The 13,038-nt window shown below is 41.1% G+C and overlaps 1 pseudogene; it reads left to right on the plus strand.

The window, feature by feature from the left end:
* Window positions 1-398: 398 nt before the first annotated feature.
* LOC123374265 lies at window positions 399-3,495 on the plus strand (annotated as a pseudogene).
* The last annotated feature ends 9,543 nt before the right edge of the window (window positions 3,496-13,038 follow it).

The following is a 13,038-nucleotide window of genomic DNA, read 5'->3' on the forward strand; positions in this document are numbered from 1 at the left end:
AAGGGAGAACATTGATTAATGATTAATGAATGGGAATTTACAACTATAAAGCTGGAGTGTTTTGCCATGGAACTCTGGGTTCAGTCCTGCAAAGCCTCAGAGCATCAGATTGCAACCGAGAGAGCCCAGCTCCTCACTCATGCTCAATCTAACTGGCCATTAGGTTGACTCGAGCTACAACAGACTGGTAACTATAAACATGAACTGGCAGGACTGTGTGTGTGTGTGTGTGTGTGTGTGTGTGTGTGTGTGTGTGTGTGTGTGTGTGTGTGTGTGTGTGTGTGTGTGTGTGTGTGTGTGTGTGTGTGTGTGTGTGTGTGTGTGTGTGTGTGTGTAACTGTTCCCCCTGAAAAGATCCTGTGTGCTTTGTATGAGTATAACATCCTCGCTTCCTCCATATCCATATATCCTTTCATACACGCGCTCATTGTTCTTACTTATAGACTTCCCCTCTTCTAGAATCAAACCTACGCGTTTCTGCCAGGAAGTTTGAAATTCCTCGCTTTCTCACTCCATATCTTTCACACAGGTAAATCTTATTTTTGACGTTCATTATTCATTCTTTCCATATGTTCGAACCATCTTAACTTTCCAATTATTATCCTGTTTGCAATTTAATTTTAAAATTTATATTATCTTCTTATCCTAACATTACTTACCCTATTAATCAATGTTCTCCCGCACATATTTCTCAATAAAAGTATTCCCACTGCATTTATTCGGCTTTCATCCTAATATCATAAATTAAGTATATACCCAGGGTAATGGAATTTATATTAATTATTTTTATGCCTAATTTACAGATGGCAAAGCAAGGCCCAATCGACATATTTATCAAGCAGAGACATCCAGTTGCTGAACACGCAAATAATTCTGAATCAGATGACGGCAATGTAAATGAAACTGAAGTATTGTCAACAAAAAGAATTTGTACTAGCTTTACTTGGAAATATGACTCCTCATACATTCAGTTCAGTTTTGTAGCCACGAATGATGGTGGAGTGCCAAAACCGCAGTGCGTTATTTGTGGCGATGTGTTGGCTAATGACTCAATGAAGCCGTCAAAGCTCAAGAGGCATTTAAATACAAAACATAATGAAATTAGTTCAAAGCTGAAAGAGTTCTTTGAAAGAAAGCATGTTGATTTAAAAGGCCATCAGAAACAGATCTTTGAAGTGTCACACATAAATACTTGTGCTTTGTGAGCTTCTTATAAAGTAGCGCTTCGTGTTGCTAGGGCTAAAAAGCCATACACAATCGGTGAGACACTAGTGATAGGCTGTATTAAAGATATCTCCATGGAAATGCTGGGCGAGCCGGTGGCAAAGAAAGTGGCTCAGGTGTCACTTGCAAATGACTCTATAGCTCGACAAATTCACGATCTGGCTCAAGATATGGAAGATCAGCTCATAGGACAGATTAAATTAGCAAAGTACTTTTCTTTGCAGCTTGATGAATGTACAGGTGTTGCTAATACAGCAATTCTGATGGTGTATACGCACTTTGAACATGAGGGTGATTTGAAGGAAGAGTTTTTGTTTTCTGCTTCACTACCAACAAAAACAACTAGTTGTGAACTATTCAAGACTGTGAGCGACTACATCATTAACAAATGTGGGTTGGATTTCAAGTTTTGTGTAGGTGTATGTTCTGATGGCGCTGCTACAATGACAGGACAGCATTCTGGAGTGGTTACCCAGATTAAGGTGCTTGCACCCGAATGCAAGTTGCCGCACTGCTTCCTTCACTGAGAAAGTCTTGCAACAAAAAAATGTCAACAGAACTAAACAGTGTGCTCAGCGAGGTCATAAAAATTGTGAACCATGTAAAGGTGAATGCTTTAAATTCGAGACTATTCGTTGCATTATGTGATGATATGGGAGCTGATCATAAACAGCTCCTATTGCATGCCGATGTACGTTGGTTATCAAGGGGAAAAGTCCTGTCAAGAGTATTTGAGCTCCGAAACGAGCTTGCCAAGTTTCTTCAGGACAAAAAACCAAACTGGTCACAATTGTTCCAAGATGTGGATTGGATAGCCACACTGGCTTATTTGGCTGATATCTTTGCCATCTTTAATTATCTCAATACCTCCATGCAGGGAAGGATGGCTTCACGTCTTACAATGGCAGACAAGATCGACGGACAGAAACGAAAGCTAAAAGCATGGAAGAGTCTGTTGTCAGAGTGCTACCGGTATGGTGCTCTGCTTTCTCCAATGTTGATATCACTCAGCTGCGTGCGTGTGTTCCCTCTGTGTGCTGTCCCAGCTCTGCGCAGATAGCTGACACAGCAGACCCGATGAGAACCCCCAATGACCACAGAGTCTAGTAAGGTACGAAGGCACGTTGGCCAGGTTTATTGCCATATTGGACACAACGATAGTTCCCCGTAGATTACTTAGTCTACCGGGCATACTACTAATATGTGCCCACGGTCAATGGACTCGGCTCAGTTAGTGGCGGGACTTTCCACTGCCCCCTCGGCCGGACAAAGACACCGCCCCAGGGATGCATTCTTATACACAAGTACAAACAAGTTACACATCAATCCTGACGTATTGAGGTGCAACCCTTCCACGTAGCAAGGTACAACCCCTCTACGTAGTAAGGTGCCGCCTCTCACCTTGTACATGTTGGTTCGAACAAAACAACTCCATCATATTACCCTTTTGGCCCTGTCATTGGGATGGGTCAGCCTGTTCCTTGTTATTTGTGTGGAATGTACAAGTATGTGAATGTTCTGATATCTAGTGTTCAGTGCCTTTTAGGTATGTATCTTCTTGAAGCATCAGCCCTTTCCATGCCAGCTTCTGTGAGCAGGGCCTGCCTCTGGCTCACAGCTTAACTTTGCTTTATGTTAGCAAAGTCTTGACCATTACTTTAGTTCAGGCCTTAGGCCTCATACAGGGCCTTGATACCAAGGTTTATATCTCAGGGCCTCCTCTTACTACGGAGTCGAGTGTCAAGAGATTGCTATGACATGTTTCACAACTTAGCGACAATCATCGCCAATGCAGGCAAAGACCCTGATGTTACATCTCTACGAAACATCATCAGTGAACACTTGACAAATTTGGCAGAACGTTTTGAGTTTTACTTTCCAGCAGAAGAAGATCCACGGAAAGGGACTGGATGGATCCGAAATCCATTTATTCCATTGAAAGATGACTTAACTGTCACTATGGAGGATAAGTTGTTGGAGCTGGCTGCTGACGAAAGATTGAAGATGAGTTTCAAAACTACAACATCACTTGCTTCCTTTTGGATAAAAGTGAAAGCAGACTATCCTGAGCTTACTGAAATTGCTCTGAAAACTCATCTCCCATTTCCTTCAACATACCTCTGTGAGACTGGCTTCTCAACCATGAGTGTCATTAAGACAAAGTACAGGAACAGTATCGATAGTCATTCTCCATTGCATGTGGCACTGTCCTCAATTGAACCACAACTGGATAAGCTGATAAAGAAGCAGCAGGCTCACCTTTCACATTAGGAAAGGGTAAGGTCTTAACATGCCTATTAGTGTCTTACTAATTTTTTTATAATATCTTTGTTAGGAGACTTTGCTGGTTTGTTTTTTTAATATTTGTTATTTTTATTGTAATATTGTATTATTTGTTTACAAAATAAACACAAAATAAAAAATGTCTGTCAACTTTTATTTTATTCATTATATTGTTTCCGATATAAATTAATATTACTACGAATGTTCAAATAATATTTTGAATAATATAATGGGAACATCTCCGCATGTACGCCACACTCTCATTCCAATTAATAGAGTGAAGAATGTTAGTTTTTCTGATCTGATGTGCTACGTGCCTATGTGAAAATGATAATAATATGGCACAAATATGGTACCAGTCCCTGGCAAATATGGTACTGGTCCCTGGCACATTGAGGGAAAAAAACTGCCGGTCTGCCACATCAGATAGTTTGAGAAGCACTGGGCTACAGGACTGACTTCCCCATACTCATATCATTCCCTTGCTGTGGTAGAAATTGCATAATGTCTAGCAAAGGTTTCAGCTAAAGACCACGTTGCTGCTCTGCAGATGTCCACGATAGGGACATTTTCCATAATTGCCCTGGAGACTGAGCGTGCTCTGACTGAATGTGAGGACAGCTTTTCAGGAGGCATGATGCCTTTGATCTTGTAGCACATGACAATACAGCTGGTGATTCACTTGGGCGGTTGTTGCTCTGTTATAGGATGCCCTCTCATTCTTTCTGCACAAGAGATGAACAGCTGTGACGAGACCAGAAAGGCGTCTGTTTTATCCAGATAAAAGGCCAGTTCTTGGTGACTATCCAAAGTGTGGAGCTTTTGTTCATCTTCAGGAGCATGTGGCTTTGGAAGAAGGCTGATAAATATATTGATTTGTTGAGGTGGAAATCAGACACTACTTTAGAGAGAAACTTGGGTGTGGGCTTTCCTGTACCTTGCCTTGTAAAAAACACAATGTATGGAGGATCTGTTTACAGCAGTGTTTCTCAAACTGGGGTCGCCGCTTGTGTAGGGAAAGCCCCTGGTGGGCCGGGCCGGGCCGGTTCGTTTACCTGCCCCATCCACAGGTCTGGCCGATCGCGGCTCCCACTGGCCGCGGTTCACCGCTGCAGGCCAAATGGGAGCTGCTGGAAGCGGTGGCCAGTATGTCTCTCAGCCCACGCCGCTTCCAGCAGCTCCCATTGGCCCGGAACAGCGAACCGCGGCCAGTGGGAGCCGCGATCGGCCGGACTTGCGGATGGGGCAGGTAAACAAACTGGCCCGGCCCGCCAGGGGCTTTCCCTACACAAGCGGCGACCCCAGTTTGAAAAACACTGGTTTACAGGGCACATAACTCTCCTATTTTCCTCACTGAGGTGATGGTTGTTAGAAAGGGCACCTTTGCTGAGATGTATAATAATGAACAGAGGCTTTCACTTTGAAAGGGGGACACATAAGGACTGATAACACTGAGGCTTGTTCTACACTAACAACTTATGTTAGTATAGCTATGTTATTGAAGGGTGTGGAAAATCCACACTCCTGAGCAACACAGTTATGCCTGCCTGATTCCTAGTGTAGACAGCCCCATGTTGATGGCGGGGCTTCTCCCATTGACATAGCATGTCCTCTCAGGGAGGTGGAGTACCTATACTGAAGGGAGAAGCCCTCCCATTGGCATAGGTAGCTTCTACACTGAAGAACTACAGGGGTGCCACTGCAGCATTTTAAGTATAGACAAGCCCTAAATTTAAATCCTACTGTGGAGTAGGGTTTCTGATAGAAAGATTGTTCCCACATAAGCCTTTTAGGAACCTAGTAGTGATAGGATTAGAGAATACAGCCCCACCTGTAATATGGGGGTAAAATGCTCAGATTGTAGCCAGGTGCACTTTAATGGAGCTGACTGCCAAAAAAACAGACTCAGTAGTCCAAATAGTCCAAAATCTTTTGAATCATGGATTGTGTAGGAGACACACTGTGGCTAGCCATCCAGACATAGAAACACTTCCACTTACAAAGGAAAGCAGCAATGGGTGGCCTGCATGAAGATGTACCTGAGCTGCTGCTCAATTTGTGTCTTAATTCTCATCTTGGAGCCCCAGCAAATCGGACTGCCTGTCCCTGATGTGACCCTCACCCAAGCCCTTGAGACAGTGAGAATGAGGGCTGCTCACAGGCAACAGCTTGTGATACTGGAGCAGCAATGGCTTAATTGGCTTGTGAGTTGCTTGTTGGCTAGTTTTTGGCTTGTTGCTTGTTGTAGCTTGTTGCTTCTTTTTTTGATTGGATCTTGGCAAACTGGGGTAAGGGGGGGCAAGCAGGGGCAAGGGGAGCAAAGAGGGAGAGAGTTGGGGGTGCACAGCGGGCCCACCACAGTCCCAGACTGCACGCCGGGGGGATCTAGTCACATAGAGTGTTCTTAGGGATTGGCCTTGTTTTGAAATGGAATTAGCTTGATTTTTGGCTTATTATGAAAATTGTGGTGCTTATTTACCACATGAAAGTTGGCAACTGTGTTATTAACAGCAGAACAAATAGTAGAAGAAAGACAGAAAAGAAAGGAGAGAGGTCCAAGGGACCCAAAAACAATAGTTAGTACCACTAACTATTATTAACTACTAACTATAGTGGCCTGTTCACAGAAGGAACATGCTGACAGCATACTATGACCACCTTCATAAGAAGGAACTGAAAGATGGGCAGGGAGACTTTGCACATTTATATCCTCAGCTCTGAGCACCAGGCATGTCAGGGCACAGCTGTGGCCACCCCTACGAGAACTGTGACTCTCTGGCACCAGTGCACAAGTCACACACACGCCCAGTGTAACAACTATATGCAACCATTCAAAGAACTACTATAATTCCCTTTTTTCAGACTTTACAGGTTATAACACAGACATTATGCTTTTAACACCAGATGTCTATTTCATATCTAAAAAGGAATTTAGAGCTAATAGTCTTTTCAACAAATTATCAGTTCACATTCTGCTATCCCAAAGCCCGGGAAATGAATTCCTTATCTGAATTTGATTCTCTCCAGCTGAAATGCATCTCACTGACACAGACAGCTTTTTTGGGGGGGGGAGGGCGGGGGGAGAGTGTTAAGTTGTAGTGCCTCTAATGTATTGACTTTATATCATCTGCACAGTGTGTCCAGTCCATCTTCTGTAATTCATTTTGCTTGTGTCTATTTGTAAATAGAATAATACCCTACACCTAAAAGGTAGATGACATGCATTTGTTTGAAGGCATTGACACATCTTCAATGCAAGTCAGGTGCTAGAAAATGAAATTAACCTTGACTGAACTTTTACTCTATGGAATTATTTTCACAGGAATAATATAAATGTGGTTATTTCTCTTCTTTAAAGTTATGTCAGGAGTTATGGCCCTTCACTTCTACATGAAAAAATCCTGGACTGCATCAGTGTTGTGATTATTTTTGTGGGGGAGGAAAGGATGAAGTTAAGGTAATTCAAACATTAAATATGTATATTCACCTGAGGAGATATCCCAGGGAAGTTAGAGAGAGGTGTATTCAGTTTTTCATCACACTCTACATTTCAGCATTAAGATTTGACAACTACTTGATCCCAAAATACTGCATACAAATGGAAAAATGGATTTTAAAAATAACGTTAAATAAGCTTGTCATTGTAATGTGTACAAAACATACATTTCCGTCCAAAATCAATTAAACCTGCAGAATATACATCTGAAATCATCTTTAAAGACTTTTCCGACCTGCACTAAAATCAATAGGAAAAATTGGCATGTTGTATCATAGACCAACATTGCCCAACATCTGTAGTTCATCTGCTGAAACCCTAGCAGAACAGTAAAATATTCTGCATGTGTGTTGCAATTCACAAAATTCCAGAGTTAGGATTTTAGGGCAGAACCAATCAATCAATTTCACATCTCAGATTCCTCTCCCCATCAATCTTCTTTCAGCACAAAATTGAATGTGGTACAAATCATGTGGTTTTACCATGTTACTCCATGTAATTTTAGTGGAATTATTTGCTTAAAAGGAACATGAATCAGTTACTGGCTTTGCTTGCACTCTGTACACCCTAGAATGTTTATGCTAAATTGTCACGTGTCCACTTACTTGCAAAATGCGCCCAGAGAAAAGTGGGAACAGAGATCTGTGTGAGGTGCAAGAGAATGTACTGAGTGCAAACTAAAGCCTCCATATTGTGGCAAGTACAGTTTATACTTTAAAAATATGGCCCTATGTGCCTAAGTTACTTAGATTGCAGCAGGAGCAGTTGTACAAGAGATCTCTTTATGTCCTGGGTGGAAATGAATTTGATTCCTTTACAGGTATTTAGGCATCTAAAGATGCAGATAAGCACCTACTGTGGTTTTTCAAAAGTGCCTGGGCATCTCACTAGGTGCCTGTCTACCTTTAGATGCCTAAATACCTTTAAAAATCTGGATCTGAGGAGTCTAAATCACATTGACTAAGTCACTTTTGAAAATGGGACTCCTAAGTCACTTAGGTGCTTTTAAAAATTGTATCCTTTAACAAGTAATGAAATTACAATCAGGGGGGAAAACAAGGAGCTATTTATGAAATGGAGACCACTCTGCTAGCTAAACACTTCGATTTTTAAAAAAGATCTACAATAGAATAGATTTTGTTTTAAGAAGGCACCTAGAAACTACCGAACAGTTTCATTCAAGTAAGAGCAACATGAAGAAACGGTCACAATGCAAAATAAATAAATAAATAAAATATCTAGATCCAAACATCACCAGATTTCGATGAGTTTGGGATATGGATCTGAACTCCATGGCCAGCATTTATTCCTATGATAGTTCAGACCAAAACCTCAGTTCCACACTACCCTGAATTTGGATCCAACCTCATTTTCACAGTCAGTTCCTATAATGAACACCATTAACACCTGGATGTTTATAAAATTGTGGTATTCACCTTTATTAGGTGTCACCAGCTCCTGGTATAGACTTTGGAGGGGTCTCTGCTGCTCCTGATTGACCCTCTTTAGTTTGCCCCCAGTTGGGGCAGTTCTTGGACCCTCACCTCTAATTAAGTCTAGCAGTCTGCTTCAGTCTCTTGACTGTGTTCATGGAGACAGCCTGGTTTTTGGGATGCTACCCCTTTGCTGCCCCAGGCCTTTCTGCCCCTGTTTCCTTCTCTATTCTCTCCCTGTTATAGCAGGCTTTGTTTCCTCTATTGACTGACGCTGCAGGTGCCTGCCTCCATGATTGGCAGCTCTGGCAGCTGCATGGGGGTGTGGTCAAGCTGCTTGCCTGTAAACAGAAGCTCTCCTCCCCTTCTGCCTATGCTCAGTTTGGGGTTTGTAGACCCCATTATATCAGGGTATTTACAGTACTTCTTGTGCATACCTGCCCTGAGTACAATGCTTATTGGTGGTTGCTTGGGACCCTGTTTATGCTAGTGCTCTCACAGCTGAAAATTTTAAGGGGGGAAAAAACCTAATGTAAGACACACAACCAACCAGTCTCTCTCCTCATGTTTCCTGATGTATTTTTCTAGCCATTAAATGCTCTAGATTCTTCAGGTATTTTCAAAATATCCCTGTTGGTATCACATGACAAGCACAAGCACATATGCCCTAGTTTATAATCCTTGAGTCCATAAAATCATCTTGTTTTGAAAAGTGAACTAATCACTGAAAATCTTCCCAAACTGGGGTTATGTTAACCTAGTTCTGGGCACTTTATCTCTAATTGAAGCATGAACATGGATAATAAATATGCGCCTCTTTTGACCTCCATATGTTGTAGATATGCACAAACGACCTCAAAACATTTGAAATTGACAATGTTGATGTGGGTGAAGATGGCAAAAGAGCAGAATCCATATATTTAATTCTCCATGATTATAGCCACATAAATTACGTCCAAACTAATCTTATTTTTAGTCTCCAATGGGGTTTGTTCTAAAATAAACCAATTGGCATTTTTAGTCTGTTTCATGCATGTTAACAAGAGGAAGAGAGGAAGAGAATATAACATCTATATTGTTCTTGATACCGTTCTGAAGCTTTCTATTTTTTCATCTGTCCTGCAGGAATGGAGTTAGTTGTTTTTAGGTTTATATTTTAAAAATTACAGGAACTCAATGAAATTCAATGGAATGCACCCTGTTTAGCAGGGAATCTGCTAAAAGACAGGTGGAACTTTCAGCTTCCAAGACTGCACCTTGTGGAAATACAATGAAAAATCAGAAACAGCAAATACAGATTAGCATAGTATATATTCATATAAAAGGGAATGATACAGCATTCTGTATATTGCAGTCTATGAACATAATGACGTGCCAATTGTATTAAAGACCCCAATGACCATTCAGGGGCAAACACAAGAATTGTACAGAAAGGAAGAGAATAGAAATCCACTCCCAAAATATCATATTTCTGAGAATGGACCCATTCCTCAAGTTTTTACCTATGCCTCTCTGATTCAGGATTGGTCCTTAAAGGAAAAAAAAATCCAAAAGTTTCCATACATGTGTGTATATTATCCAACTATTTATTTTCCCAGAAGTTAAGTAAGAATTACTGTTCAGCCTGACTAAAATGAGAAGTATATACATAAATTAATTTGTCATATGCTTCGCTGATGAGAGGGAGAGGGGAATTATTCCTCAAAGTGTGTTTGAGCTATAGACCATAACATCCATATAAAAAACTGGATTACTAGATCCCCATTTGTTTTAAGATCAGGCTTGTGACCTTTTCATATAAGCAGAGAAAAGCCCAAGCCATAACGTTTAACTCTTTGTTTGGAATTTGGATGTGTTTCTGTAATGGGCTAAAGGAGTGGATTACATCTGAAGCTGGGTTTTGGTTCAAGACCATCTTTCTCTCAATCTGTTTATCGCATGCAGCATATGCACAAGAACAAAATCAACCCCGGTAAACGTAAGTTTAATTAATGCATATGCTACATATCTAATAGATAACAGGCCTGATTCTGAACTCATTTAAACTAGTGTAAAATAGAAGTTGCTTCACTGAAACAAATTAAGTTACATTATTGTAAAAAACAGTGTGATTTCAGAATCAGGCCCGAAAAATGGTAACCAAATGTAAAGATTTTATCTACTATTGACCTGATCTGAACATTTGTGTTATTAAAAAATTATATAAAAATAGGTTAGCAAAATTATGTAGCTTGACTCCTTTTGCCACTAGGTGGTGATAGCTGATAATGAATTGATACAGAATTTAGACAATCATTCTACCAATCTTCATTTAAGAGTACTTTTGAATTTTTTCTCTACTCTGGTATTTTATATGCCTTTTATTTTATTTTTGACTCTCTTTAAACATGTTCCATTGTCGTTAGCCACCCTACATAACATCTACTTTCTGCTTCAGCTGAAAAACATTTGAAGTTATCAAAATTAATTCCAGGATTTCTCTGATTACTTGAATAACTAGAAATGGCATTCAACCAGAAGGAGAATTAGAAGCTAAATAGAGGAGAGAGAGTAATAATTACAGTATTAATGTTGATCATTCATGGCAGCAGGATGTTAGTAATAAAATCCAATAGCAGTACTTTAGTCAACCTCAGACTCACAAATGGAATGGGAATGGTCAATATTTCTTTTCTTGAAATAGAGCCGGATCTTGAAACACTAATGGGCACAGTCTATAAGTAACAAAGAGAGTGTTCCATAAGAACGTTGCAGGATGAGGCCTACAGATCAGTAGTAACTTACTGTTATCACCATAACACCCCAGGGTAAAAGCACTGCAGATGGAATGGGCCAGATCCTCCTTCCTTCCCCTCAGACAATTTCCTTTGTGCTTTCTCAATTGGTGCACAATCCCCATAACCAGCTGGCATAAATTAGAACAGCATCTAGGCTGCTCTAACTCATGCCAGGGCCAGGAAGAGCACAGATCAACCCAGCCAGTCCCCTGAGAGCTCTCCCCTCTACCGTCCACTCACGCTCCTGGGGGCCCAACAGCTACTGCTTTTCTGATTAAATAAGTCGATGGGGATTTGGGGCTGCCCTAACCCTAATAAAAGGCTGTTGTTGACACTATAGCAATTACATCTACCTGGGAAAGAATGGCAATTTTCTCTTATAAAATGATTCATTTGTAAAAAAAAAAAATGAAAAAGGTCCAATTCCCTGTAAAAGACCTAGCTGCAAATGGCATTTTTCTTTTACTGTTTACCTGGCAACATCTTAACTCTCCATCATGATAGTCACATCTGCCTCTTTTAAAGAATGACTGTGGATGGTTTGTAAAGATAATTTTAAAATACAGATTGCAAAAGAGAAGTGCCCTCCCTACAAGGACTCCTTAAGCCTGCAGTCCTGCAAGGATTCCCCATAAGCGGGAGGGGGCTGATACCAGAGAGAGATTGGAATGACAGTGAAAGGTGGTGGTAGGAGGGTGGGGTATAATGGAGGAGGGAGGTGGAAGAGTAGTAGCAGTAGTAGGCTCTGATTTGCACCAGCAATTATGAGAAAGGGAGAAGCAGCACTCAGTGCACTGAAGAAGGCAGTGGGGGTATAATCTCCCCTCCCTTCTCTCTCCGTCTATGCTGGGTCATCATCAGAGATGACTCTGCAAGGTATGTGGGAAGGGAGCAGTACCTCATAACTCTACTTCAGTTTCACCTCGTTATTTGGCAGCAACTGAATATCAGAATTTTGGCCACCATTTGGCTGAATACCCGTATTAGATTCCAAATATTTATCCAGCCCTAATCATCGCTGTCAAGTTAGGGGCAGCACTTCTGGAGACACTTCTCACAAATATGAGTGAAGTAAATGAGCTTTGCTGAGAGCCCAGGGACTTGTCCCTCTGGGGAAAAGTTGTTGGTTTGCTCCCCTCATACTACTGTGTTCTCTTTGATTATGCTACTCCCAATTCCCCTCACCCTAACCATGTTCCTCCAGCTGTAATCCCCCGTTCCCCAGTTTGCATCTCTCCGATCCTCTTTGTAGAAAATGCAGAATGGCTAGTGTTATGACTACTCCCATCTGGGTAAGTTATAAATATTAGAAATTGGAGGAAGAACCATGTGTGTATTAGTTACAAGACTGGTTGTGACTGATGTCCATGTACTGAATCCATTTAATACCTACCAAGCCTGAAAAAGAGCTGCTTACCCCCAGGCAAAACACATTGCTAAGATATAAGGTTGCAAATATATATCAGTTGCTGCCCTTATTGGAATGTTGCAGTTTTCAGGGAAGGGGAGGAATAAAAAGAAAGCATGGAAGTGGCCTAGAAAACAAAATGTTTAAAATGTCCTAAAAATTCCTTAGTCCCATTGGCCTAGGTTTGAGTTGCACAAATGGCTTCCGCTCTTTCCCATAGGAAACCAAAAACCACGCTTGTTCTTGTTTTTAAGGTTACATTCATCTAGTCTGGGAGCCGTACTGTATGACTAAGATGACCAATCACTTAGGGTAATGAATAATAACAAACAGCAAATACATCTGCAGTGTTTGACACTCTGAGTGCAATCCATTGGCTGAAATTTTTTTGTATGAAACATCAGTTAACTACCTTGA

The sequence above is a fragment of the Mauremys mutica genome, chromosome 7 (genome assembly GCF_020497125.1).
Source record: "Mauremys mutica isolate MM-2020 ecotype Southern chromosome 7, ASM2049712v1, whole genome shotgun sequence".
Lineage (NCBI taxonomy): Eukaryota > Metazoa > Chordata > Testudines > Geoemydidae > Mauremys > Mauremys mutica.